We start from the raw sequence: 12,227 nt of genomic DNA on the forward strand, positions 1-12,227 counted from the left end.
TTACCTGGAACTAAAAATGCTTCTCAACAGCTTGCCTGATGCCGGCTTCACATCCTTATTTCTCAGGGTACAGATGAAGGAGTTGAGTGTAGGAGTCAACAATCCATAGAACAGAGCCATGAACTTGGGTTGTTCCCTTGAGATGGAAGAAGCGGGCTGAAGGTACATGATAATTGCTGGATCATAACATAAAAGAACTACAATAAGATGTCCCAAATGCCTTTTTACTTCCTTCAGAAGATTTGATCTTAAATATAATATGCCCAATATTAGCATAGGAGGCAAGAATTAGGCACAGAGGAACAGCTATTACAAAAATGCATGCCACAGAGAGTGCAAGCTCATTATTTTCCTTTTCCCCAGAGGCAGTCTTTATCAGAACTGGAATCTCACAAAACAAGCGATCCAGATTATTGATGCCACACAGTGGCAACTGTAATATAAGAGTGACCTCAAAAACTCCATAAATAATTCCACTCATTCACAAAATTAACCCTAATAGGACACAGATGCGCTAATTCATGATGAGGATGCAATGCAGAGGTCTGCAGAAGGACACATCGTGGTCAAAAGACATAAGAGCCAGAAGAAGAAATTCTGTGTCTCCCACTGTGCTGAAAAAATAAACCTGAACTGCACACTCCACATAGCTGATGGTCGTCTTAGAGCTTCCCAATTAAACAGCAGCTGAGGCACAATGCTTGTGGTTAAACAGATGTCCAGAAAGCAGAGGTTGGTGAGGAAGAAATACATGGGGCTATGAAGTTGAGAGTCTAACTTGGATACCAGAATGATGGCAGTTTCCCACCAATGGGGTATGCTAAGAAAAGAATAACAAATAATGGAAGCACTAGCTATGGATGGTCAGCAAAACCTTTAGGGTGGTTTTCATTAATTAGTGCCATTCTCTTAAAAATGTTTCACCTATAGTAAGTTGATGTATATATATATATAGTAAAGAATGATAAAGCACAATTAGGCATTGACTATACACAAATCTGAGATGGCATGCAAAATCTTGTTAGGCAAATAGTATAAGTATAATAAGTATAAGTGTAAATTAAAAGCAGCTACCTTTAGCAAACATACTTATCATTCTGTAACTGAATTTCTTCTCATATTTAATAAAGTTTACAATAGTTATTTCCCTTAGTTCTGATGAGGATTCAATGGCAAGTCCAAAGCAATAGTTTTCAATCTTCTACTGGCACAAATATCATCAGAATAGTTTGTTTACATTAAGTTTGTAGGTTCTTTTTTCTATTTATTTTTTATTAATTGTTTACTTATATATGACAGCTCAATTAATTACAATTCTTACTACACATATAGAGCACATTTTTTCATATTTCTGGTTGTATAAAAGTTTGTAGGTTCTTATAAACTGATGAAAGAGCTCTGTCATGGGATGCTTGTAAAAGATGGTTTCTTTTCAGATACACTGCTGCAAAGCATTACAGAAATGTTAAGAAAAAGAAAGGTACTGAGGTTTCAGTAGTTGAGGAAGAACAAGGAAAAAATCTGGAGCAATGGAAATTGTCAATATAGTATTTTCCCAATCAAACTAGGTAGTATAATAGTTGCTACAAAGTAACGTGACTACATTGGATAATACAAAGTAGTGTAATTTCCTTGGAATTGTTAGAAGACCTTCTGTTGAACGTAATTGTTAGGTTTTCAGAATTGAGCAAGAAGTCCAAACACTTTTGGCAGTAGTTTCTGTACCTATAAACTGAGATAGTAAAATTACAACATAAGCGTCCTGTTGTTTAAAAATTTAATTTGTCTGTAAAGTTTTCTTCCATAACTCTTTGTGTCAAACATAGGCATTTGATCTCTTGTTTTATTTAATATATCCTTTGTGTGTTTTTTTCATTATAAACTGAGCTTGGCATCGTGTTGTAATATATCAGCATACAATTGATATATTGAATAATTATCAGTGGTTAATTGAATGTATATACAGCTAAAAATATGTTTTTGAGCTAAACACAACTGCTGTCAGGAGAAAATATCAATATCCCACTTTAAGCTCAGATACATTTTCAGATTCTCCAGTTATTTTACATTTTCAGGATATATATATACATATATATATGTATATATATGCATATATATATCTACATATCTACATGTATACATGTATTTGTTCCTCAGCTATATGGCACATAGAAAATAATTGAGTTGATTAGATGAGTAAAGCAATATTTTGAGAAATGTAAATGAGGTAATGAAGGTTTTGTTTGTATATTAATTTTTATATATTTTAATTTGTATATACTTTAAAGTTATATATAAAAACAGACATACATATACATTTATCTATATAGTGTATACTATTAAATCCACTCTATTCTATAAGATGGAGAGCTTTCAGATGGGAATTTAAGACACTGTCCTAGTGACAAAAATCTGAGGTATTTTCCCTTTACCATGCTTTGTAGTATGACACAAAACTATTCAGAGCCAAGACATCAACGTGACCCTTGGATTAAATGCTATCATAGTTCAGAAATATGCAGGAGCAATAATAAAATAATAATAATTCCAGGTGCTCCTTAATGAGACTGGTGGACCAAATCCTCCAATAAGCTTTTTTAAAGGAAATCTCAGTAACCATATTTCTGGGCATTGTTAAAGCTTTATTCTTACAGTGTACTAATAACTAAAAGATTTTAAAGAAAGCATATGTCCAAAAGTATGTTTCTTGAATGTTTTTTTTTAATACCCTTTTGGGTTTTTTTTTTTTTTATATTGGAGATTGAACCCTGGGCCACTCTACCACTGTGTTTTATTCTGAGCTATTATTATTATTATTATTATTATTATTATTTACATGTAATAGGATCTTACTAGATTGCTCATGCTGGCCTTGAATTTGCAATTCTCCTGCCATGGCATCAGAGTAGCTGGGATTATGGCCGGTGCTGCCACCACGCCCAGCTTTCTTTTTACTTTATTTGAATTGACATTCAAGATGTTATTGTCTACAGAGAATTTAGAAATATACTTCATCCCAAATTTTTAGTCAGTTAAAATTTTGTGTCATATTAAATATGAAGTAAACTTGGTTAAATTTTATTGAGTTATGAAATATATTTTTATGAAAATTACTATCTAACCACATTATTAAGTAATTATACTGTTAGAGTCTTCTTGTCTATTTATTGGGCTTAATTTCATAATTTTCTACCCTGAACCACACTTTAATCTTTTAACAAACAATTTTAGATTTTATTCTCCAAAATTTTTATATAACTTAGTACATCTATTTCTAAAGAAAACAATCCATTAATTATGCTTTGAGTGAGTTTATTAAATTTTTATTATTTAAAATCTTGTTCCTGTTATTCACCTTAAATGTAGTTCATAATGAATGAGCATTACCCCATAGTGCCTTCATTTATCTGTTTCCTTGAACATAGTGTAAGTCAATTTCATTTACTATGAAGTATATTTGAGCCCTTTAAATTTCACCTTAGATCATATCTTTTCTATGTTATGCTCACATTTTATTATCACTTGGATTCTATCTACATTAGAAGATTTTTCCATCCCTATCTCATTACACTTGAATGCTTAAAGTAAGATTGGCAAATTGCCAGACCATTCATGTTGACATCTTCTTTGCAACTTCCCACACATTTTCAGGCTAGTATATTATTCATAATTCATTTTCATACACATAGTATCTTATCTATACTTTTAGCACTTTTTGACATCATTGGGAAGAAAAGATCAGAAGAAAGAATCAGTCATCTTCACATCATACCAAAACATCTTATTGAAAGGTGTGGAAAAGTCAATCCATGAAATTTGATCATATAATAAAAAAAAAGAATTCACATTTTATACTCACTTGATTGAATGAAGACTTCATATTTCATTCAAGTATTTCTGTCAGAAAAGCTCTTTATAAAACTTAAATGCTTTCAGTATTGTTTAAAGTGAGAGACTAAGATATACATTACAAAGTGATATCTAGTTGTTTCTCAGCCACTGACCTAGTTTTTTTTTTTTTTTTAATTTAGGAAAGTCTCTCTTGAACTGAAATATACTCTGCCCTTCATATGTATAGTAGGCTTTATTGTCTACACTCATTCCTACCTTCTTTGAGAATGAGTAGTCCATAAGAACAAGTATTTTTACTCAACTTATTTTGATAAATTTCCTACAGTAAAAGAGTAATGAAAAAATGCACTTGAGTTTTTTGCTCTTTCAGAAAAAGCAAGGAATATATCCACACATATTCATTTAGAATTAGCTTCAGAACTGTCAGTGTTTCAGGTGATACAAAAAGCAGAGGTTAGGGAGGTAACAGTGTAAAACTCATAGAATGGTTGCAATCATGTTATTTGTATGCTTTTCTTGAGACTCTTGGGCATTGTTTTCAAATAAGCCATTCATGTACACTTATCCCAGATGAATTTGAAGAGAAAGTTTCTGGGGATAGAATTCTCTATAGAAAAGCTTGTTATGTAAAATTAGCTACCTAATGCACTGGGATTGGGAACAAGTCTCTTTTTACATGTGTTTTACAATAAACTCATTCAATTTCTCAACACACTTAATTTTAATTTTAAATAAGATGCAATAAATAGATAAGTTGATAAATAATATTATATATATACTTATATAATATATAGTATATATATAGTATATAATATATATAGTATATAGTATATATAGTATATAATATATAGTATATAATATATAGTATATTATATATATATATATATATATATATATATATATATATATATATAAAAGTATATTATATACTAATATAATAAGACCAGAGCTTGTTTGAAAGAATGCTTCTGGGAAATTTAAACAAGAGTTCTTTGAACATATTATTTAATTATCAGAATATGTTATTTCTAGTCATAACAATAAAGGCACTCCAAATTGGGTTTAGTCAATACAGAGGAACGGTTCCAGGAATAGAAGTCAAGTGATGCTTAAAAACTTTAAAATATTTAATGTTTTTACAATGAAAAGATTAAATGACAATCTGTCTTTTTATTTTTGTCTCTTCATTTCTTTGCCTCTGCATACACAAACACAAAAACATACACACACTATTAGTTAAATATGCAAGTAACATTAAGATGCAAAAATTAGATACATAATGCATGAGTAGACTGTTTTGTGAAAAATTTAACTATATAAAATTGCAGATAACCACTACTACTATATGTGTATTTTTCCATGTTATGCATTTGTTTGATATTTTTTACTGTCTCCTCTGTTTTAAATCCAATATGTATCCCAATATATATCCTTTATTAGAAAAGAAAATAACAACATGTTTAGTTGTACATCTAATTGTTCTATTTCCTGATTCATTAATCACTACAACTTTAATTACAAAAAGAAAGAATTAAAGGAAAAAAAAGAGAAAAGGAGCTCCTACTGGGCAATGGCAGAATACAGGACTTTGTAAATTGAAGACAAGGAAATAGACAATAGAAAAAGTTGATTGTGTATACCCTAACACTTCAAGTAGCCTTTTCAGTGTTAAAGAGGAGGAATCATATTTATTATACTGACACAGGTAGACTGGAATCACTTCTTTCAGGAAAATCTGGTCTGGTTTATAAATGCTGGAATATGGGCAGACCCAGAAGCTATTGAGCCCAATAATCAGGTACACAAAAAAGTCACAGTTGAGCTGTGCATAGGGAGCATAGACTTAAATACCTCCATGAAAAAGTGGCATAAACTCAGACTTGGAGCTTAGATCTATGAATTCCAGGCTGAAACCAACATATGCATCTGGCAGATGCCAACTGTGAGATTTAAAGTAAGTCTAGCAATTCAGGACAATCTGTGGCATGGAGAATTTCCTGCACAGAGACCATTTGGCTGGGGGCAATACAGATCAGAGAGGCCAGAGAAAGCCAGAACCCCCTTCCCCTCCTTCATTGAACCTGTAGCCAACCAGTGGCATAGAACCAGTGGCAGAGGAAACCGAAAGTGGCAGAGTGACATCAAAATCCCCCTTGAGAAGCAGAAACAAAACAAAACAAAACAACCACTCCCATATCAGTATCCTGAAAAACAGAACCTGAGAAGAACTCCCTCTTCCCATGGAGGTGCCCTGTGGAGAGCAGTGGGATACAGTCATAGAAGCACATTGGCTAATTAACATCCCCAAATCTGCCTCATGAAAAACCCCTGGGGGAAATAACACAGGAAATCTCTGTATCATTGCAGCAACTAAACATGAAGATCCCCAAGACAATACTCAGGGAATTAAGCTGCCAGCCTCTTCCAAAGCTCCTCAAACCATCCTCATCATGCCTAGCTGAATTTATTTTTTAATGGTACAAAGTTTCAGTTTGCGCAGATCAAAAGATTTCTGGAGAGTATAGTGGTAATGCTTGTATAATGAGAATCTACTTAGTGCTGCAGAGGTGTGCATCCTACAAAATGTAAAATGCTAAATGTTTTGTTTTGTATACTTTACCACAATTGACACATGAAATAATTTTAAATTCAAAAAAGTTAAAGAAATAACAACAACAACAACAACAACAAATCCCACAAAAGAATGATAAAGAGAAAGGCTCTCAAATTCCACTTCTGACATAAAATATACATACTCAAGAATCAATGTGCCACATTTTATTACTGCCAATGTTGGTTTATACTTACTTAGATGGGTTTTTGAAAAATGAGATAATATTTCAAATATAAAGTGTGTAAAATATTCACAAATTTGTGGCAACTTTTTCAAATATTATAATTGTCTTTCTAGTATATCTCCTTTAGTTTTGTATTCTCCCAGAAAGTGATATATTTCAGTATAATTCTACCACATGTTCCAGTTTCTGACAAATGTTCTTGGAAGATAACTTTATTTCTTTAGGAAAACATAGTTCTTGTTCCAGAAACATATTCTTGAAGGTGAATTATAGTGCTTTTTGCATTGTGTATTGTATATAACTCACTTTCAGGAGAAATTTAGAAAGATAATAACTTAGAAGAGGCATGATAGACAACAAAAACAAATACACAAAAAGTTAAGAAAAAGGGAAGTGATAAGATATTGTGGTTGGTATGAGATTTGATGATGGTTTTAAGGGAGGTATATAGTGTGTTGTTTGAAAAGGAAGTGTTATGGCAAGTAGTACGTGAAATCAAACAAAACCTCAGCAGTTATTTGAGTTCCCTGTCTGTGCAAAATAAATAAATCTCAGTATGTACAAGAAATTGAGACCTCAAGTTCAATAGTTAAATATTGATATAATGAAAAAAGTTTTAAAAAAATTTATAATGTTGATCTAAATGAAAATAGAGAAGTTTAGATTTTAGTTTGTGGAGTGAATTCTTAAATGGCTATTTAAACATCCTCTACCCAATGAAGTGTGTTTTTGAGTTCATGTGTATTATATACCCAATGAAAATAAAATATTTACCTCTCAGATTAGATCAGGGCAACAGTTATCTATGTTTCTATCTAGTGTCTTTTCTTCCAACAAAATTTGACATTTTCTTACCATTTCTAACATTTCTCCTGCCAACCCAATTGAGTCTTCTCTGGCACTCCTCTAAGGCCTTGGAATTCTGAATGTAACAGTTTGGAAAGAAACAGTTTGGATTTATATTAGTCAAGGACATATTTTGTATCAGAATCTTAGTGCACATTTATTTTAATCATCCCTCTTAGAATAAGATGGACTGCTAATAACTGGCAGTTTTATCCTATGCAGCTGTGATATCTGTAGTGATGAAAAATGTATTTCTAAAACATCTTTGACTTTTACTTATATGAAGCCTCTAAATGGGTATGTGCATTTTAAAATTTTTATTAATTCTTATTTTATTTTTTAATGTTCACATTTTTACCTGTTAACATTATTTCCTGTTTTTTAGGAAAGTCCTGATTTCTTGGGACAATGAGAAAAATATTGGATGATCCTCCTTGTAAAAGCAATCTCAAGAGTGCTCATGCTTTATACCAAGGGTGGAGCACATTTTCAACTTCAGATAACATATATGCTTTTCTGTTGAAAGAAATGAAGTTAACTAAGGTATCCTTCATTCTGGAATAAACTGAATGTAATTAACTCTGGAGATGTGAAGACATGAAGTCCAAATAAAGTATTTCTGTGTGTTGTTGTCACCACTTCTCTAGGTATTATTCATTCTCAGATGGTTATTTTTTTTAAGAGGTCCTGATTTCTCAGAGTAGAAATAATATTCACAATTTTGTCATGAATAATCTCCACAGGCCATGATTACTAAATTGCATTCACCCAGGACAGAGGATAACTTAAGAAAGTAGACAGGACAACCGTTACCAGTCTTTTTTTTTTTAAAGAGAGAGAGAGAGAGAGAGAGAGAGAGAGAGAGAGAGAGAGAGAGAGAGAGAGAGAATATCTTTTTTTGTAGATGTACACAACACAATGCATTTATTTTTATTTTTTTAATGTGGTACTGAGAATCGAACCCAGGTCATGCCCGTGCTAAGCGAGTGCTCTACTGCTAAGCCACAATCCTAGCCCCTGTTAGCAGTCTTTCTAGCTGTGCTTTTGACAAAAATCTTTCTGTATTATTTTCCTTAAAGTAAAAATATTGTATTTTACTGTATGTATGACTAAGTCAGACAAATGATACCTTAACTAATTAAATTGTTAAAAGATATTATTTAACATCAAAGGATACTTATTTCTCTGAGTGCTTTGTGTGCATGCACAAAATTGAAAACCTTTTTCTGACAATGATTCAGCCCCTAGCCAGAAATGGGGCAATATTTAAAATTATTACATTTTTTCCCTATTTAATCTATCAATGTTCAACACTGAATGAGCAATGGTTGTTCTGTTATTTTTAAAGACTATGCCTGAGTTACAATTGATTCTTGCTCATGATAAGATGTGACTTTTCTCTAGTGATTTGTTTCATTTTGATCAGACCAGAAGACAGGCCAGAAAATTCCAAATGATCCCTTAATTTCCCTGCAGTGCACACAATATAACAAAGAGAGTTAAGTCCGATTCATTCCACTTTCTTTCCTCCATAGATTCATTTTGCAATTGCTATATAGAAATATTGTCAAGTTGTAGTTCATTATTAACATTATCTCTCATTCATTAAGAAGATTCATGCTTATAATATTTTAAAATAATTTTAAGAAATTTATCTCTTTATTCTATTCATTTTAATATTAAAATATGAATTCTTAATTTCCACATAGAAAATACAGTGTACTTATTCATTAAGGAAGAACTATAATGCATTTGAAAAGCCTTATGTAAATAACGACTTTGATTTAAAGGAAAAAAAAGCTTGTTTATTCTAATTTAAATATGTGAATGCTAGTCTAATTATGGTCAAATTACCCTAAATGACAAATTCTGGTGAGAAAGAGTTTGCATAAATGTATAGCCATACCAGTGGAATATAATAGAAAACACAAAGCAAGCCCCCACAAATGCCGAAAGGCACCAAAACATACATTGGAGAAAATATAGCCTCTTCAGCAAATGGTGCTGGGAAAGCTGAAAATCCATATGCAGTAAAATAAAATTTAACCCCTATCTCTCACCGTGCACAAAATTCAACTCAAAGTGGATCAAAGACCTAGGTATTTGATCAGAAACTCTGCATCTACTAGAAGGAAATGTAGTCCTAACTCTCCAACATGTCAGCTTAGGAAATGACTTCCTCAACATGACTGCTCCAGTGCAAGGAATAAAATCTAGAATAAGTAAATGGGTTGAGTGTGGTGGTATACACCTGTAATCCCAGTTGCTTCAGAGGTTACAGCAGGAGGATAGTGAGTTCAAAGCCAATTTCAGCAACAGTGTGGTGCTAAGCAAGTCAGTGAGACCCCTTCTCTAAAAGATAAAATATAAAAAAGGGCTGGGGATGTGGCTCAGTGGTTGAGTGTCCCTGAGTTCAATCCCTGTTATGCCTCCCCATGCACACCAAAAAAGAATAAATGGGATGGTATCAAACTAAAAGCCTTCTTCACAGCAAAGGAGACAATCAATAGCATGAAGAGAGAACCTACATAATGGGGAAAAATCTTTGTCATTGGCACCTCAGATATAGCATCAATCTCCAGGATATATAAAGAACACAAAAAAATTAATACCAAAACAAAAAAAAAACACCAAATAAGCAAGCAAAGGAAATAAACAGACACTTTGCAAAAGAAGAAATATGAACAGTCAACAAATATATGAAAAATATTTAATATCTGAAGCAATTAAAGAAGCGCAAAGTAAAACTACACTGAGACTCTACCTCATTCCAACCAGAGTGACAATGATCAAGACTAGAATTTAAGATAAATGTTGGCGAGGATGTGGGAAAAAGGGTATACTCATATATTATTGGTGGGACTGAAAATTAGTGCAATCATTCTGGAAAGCAGTACAGAGATTCCTCAGAAACCTAGAAATGGAACCATCCTTTGATCCAGTTATTCCATTCCTTGGTATATTCCCAAAGGAGTTAAAATCAGCATACTACAGTAAAACAGACAAATCAATGTTTATATAGCAGCATAATTCACAATAGATAAGCTATGGAGCCAACTTAGATGCACACCAAGAGACAAAGGGATAAAGAAATTGTGGTATATATACACAATGGAATATTCCTTAACCATAAAGAATAATGCCTTTATGATATTTGTTGATAAATGGTGAGAGAGCTGGAGACCATGCTAAGTGAAATAAGCCAGTTCCTAAAATCCAGAACTTGAATGTACTTTCTGATATGTGAATGCTAACCCACAACAAGGAAGGGTGGAAAATAGAATTTCATTGGATTAGAGAAAGGAGAATGAAAGAAAGGGAGGTGGGATGGGAATGGGAAAGACAGTGGAATGACTCTGACATAACTTTCTTATGTACATATATGAATACACCACAATGAATCTACCCATAGTGTACATCCACAAGACTGGGAATATAATTAGAATAAAATATATTCCATACTGTGGGAGGCCATCCTCACACTTGATTCGAGTTACCTCCCTGGCTGGGCTAGAGGCGCTTAGACACAACTTTGTGTCTAGAGCTTTCCCCACCCTTCTCGGGTCTGAGGGCTTGTCCATGTGGAGATGTGTCTGGCCACAATCTCTGAAGACCCAATTGTCTCACCTGACCTTGGGACACAGCCCCCCTTAATCTTCATTGGATAGGATTTTCCCCAGAATTTTTTTGTTCCCTAATAAAAGTCCACTCCCTGGCATGTTCTCTCTCTCGCTAGCCTCTTCTGTAAACCTCGTTACTCTAATATGTAGCTTGAGGCTGGGGATGCGAGAAGCTGTCCTGGAGCTGGTTTAAAGGTAATTAGAGTCCGTCTCTTTAATTCAAACTCCCTTTGGATTTCTCACATAGACGAACCTTCACCTAGGAAGCCTGTGCTGGCTGCAGGCTAAACCATACTTTATAAATATACCACAATGGTTTCCACTGTCATGTATAACTAAAAAAATAAAAAGAAAAAGAAACTTTTTTGGCCATAGAACAAAAATCATTTATAAAAATTATTTACAAAATATATTGTTGGAGGCACTAGATAAGCAGTTATAACAAACTAGGGAAATCTTTTCATTAGGTTTCAGATGTTATAGCAATCTTAGTTTTAGGGCTAGTGAAGGCCAGAGCTCTGCTAATTTTAGCAATACATTCCAAAAAGATTTATCTAGTAATCATATATATATATATATATATATATATATATATATATATATAAAATCAGATACAGATTTGAAAGAAATTTGCTGATAAAAGTAATAAGACACTTCCTAAAAATGTTCATTCTTGTCCTACAATATTCTCCTGCTGCACAACATTTCACTCAACCCTAATCAGTGTCCAGAATCTTTATTATATGAGTCTTCTTCAGAGAATTTCAGTTTCACAGAAATAATAGTATCAACATAAATTGAGCTTGATAAATTAATGAGACTCATCATTGTTTGAAGAAATAGAGTCTTTCACAGAGAACTCACAGTGTGCACACAGACATGGCTGAATCTTACAGAGAATGACAAAATATTTCTCAGGTGAAATGATAGGAAGTCCATTAATGAATGGTTGGCATAATGTTGTTATCATGTCTAATCAGTTTATACTACAGTTTATCTTGTTAATTTTAAACTACTAAAAATGTTCTTATTTCACCTTGTATGACTAGAATAGAACCATTTAAAAATGTACTACAGGTAGAGAGACACTATGGTGTCTATTAGATGAATA

At 32.8% G+C, this 12,227-nt stretch overlaps 1 pseudogene; it reads right to left on the bottom strand.

The window, feature by feature from the left end:
- LOC124103382 (olfactory receptor 2B11-like) lies at nucleotides 1–905 on the bottom strand (annotated as a pseudogene).
- Between the last annotated feature and the right edge of the window lie 11,322 nt (nucleotides 906–12,227).

Source organism: Marmota monax, unplaced genomic scaffold (assembly GCF_021218885.2).
Source record: "Marmota monax isolate L192 unplaced genomic scaffold, Marmota_monax_Labrador192_F-V1.1 WCK01_AAM20220418_F8-fsc00280, whole genome shotgun sequence".
Taxonomy (NCBI): domain Eukaryota; kingdom Metazoa; phylum Chordata; class Mammalia; order Rodentia; family Sciuridae; genus Marmota; species Marmota monax.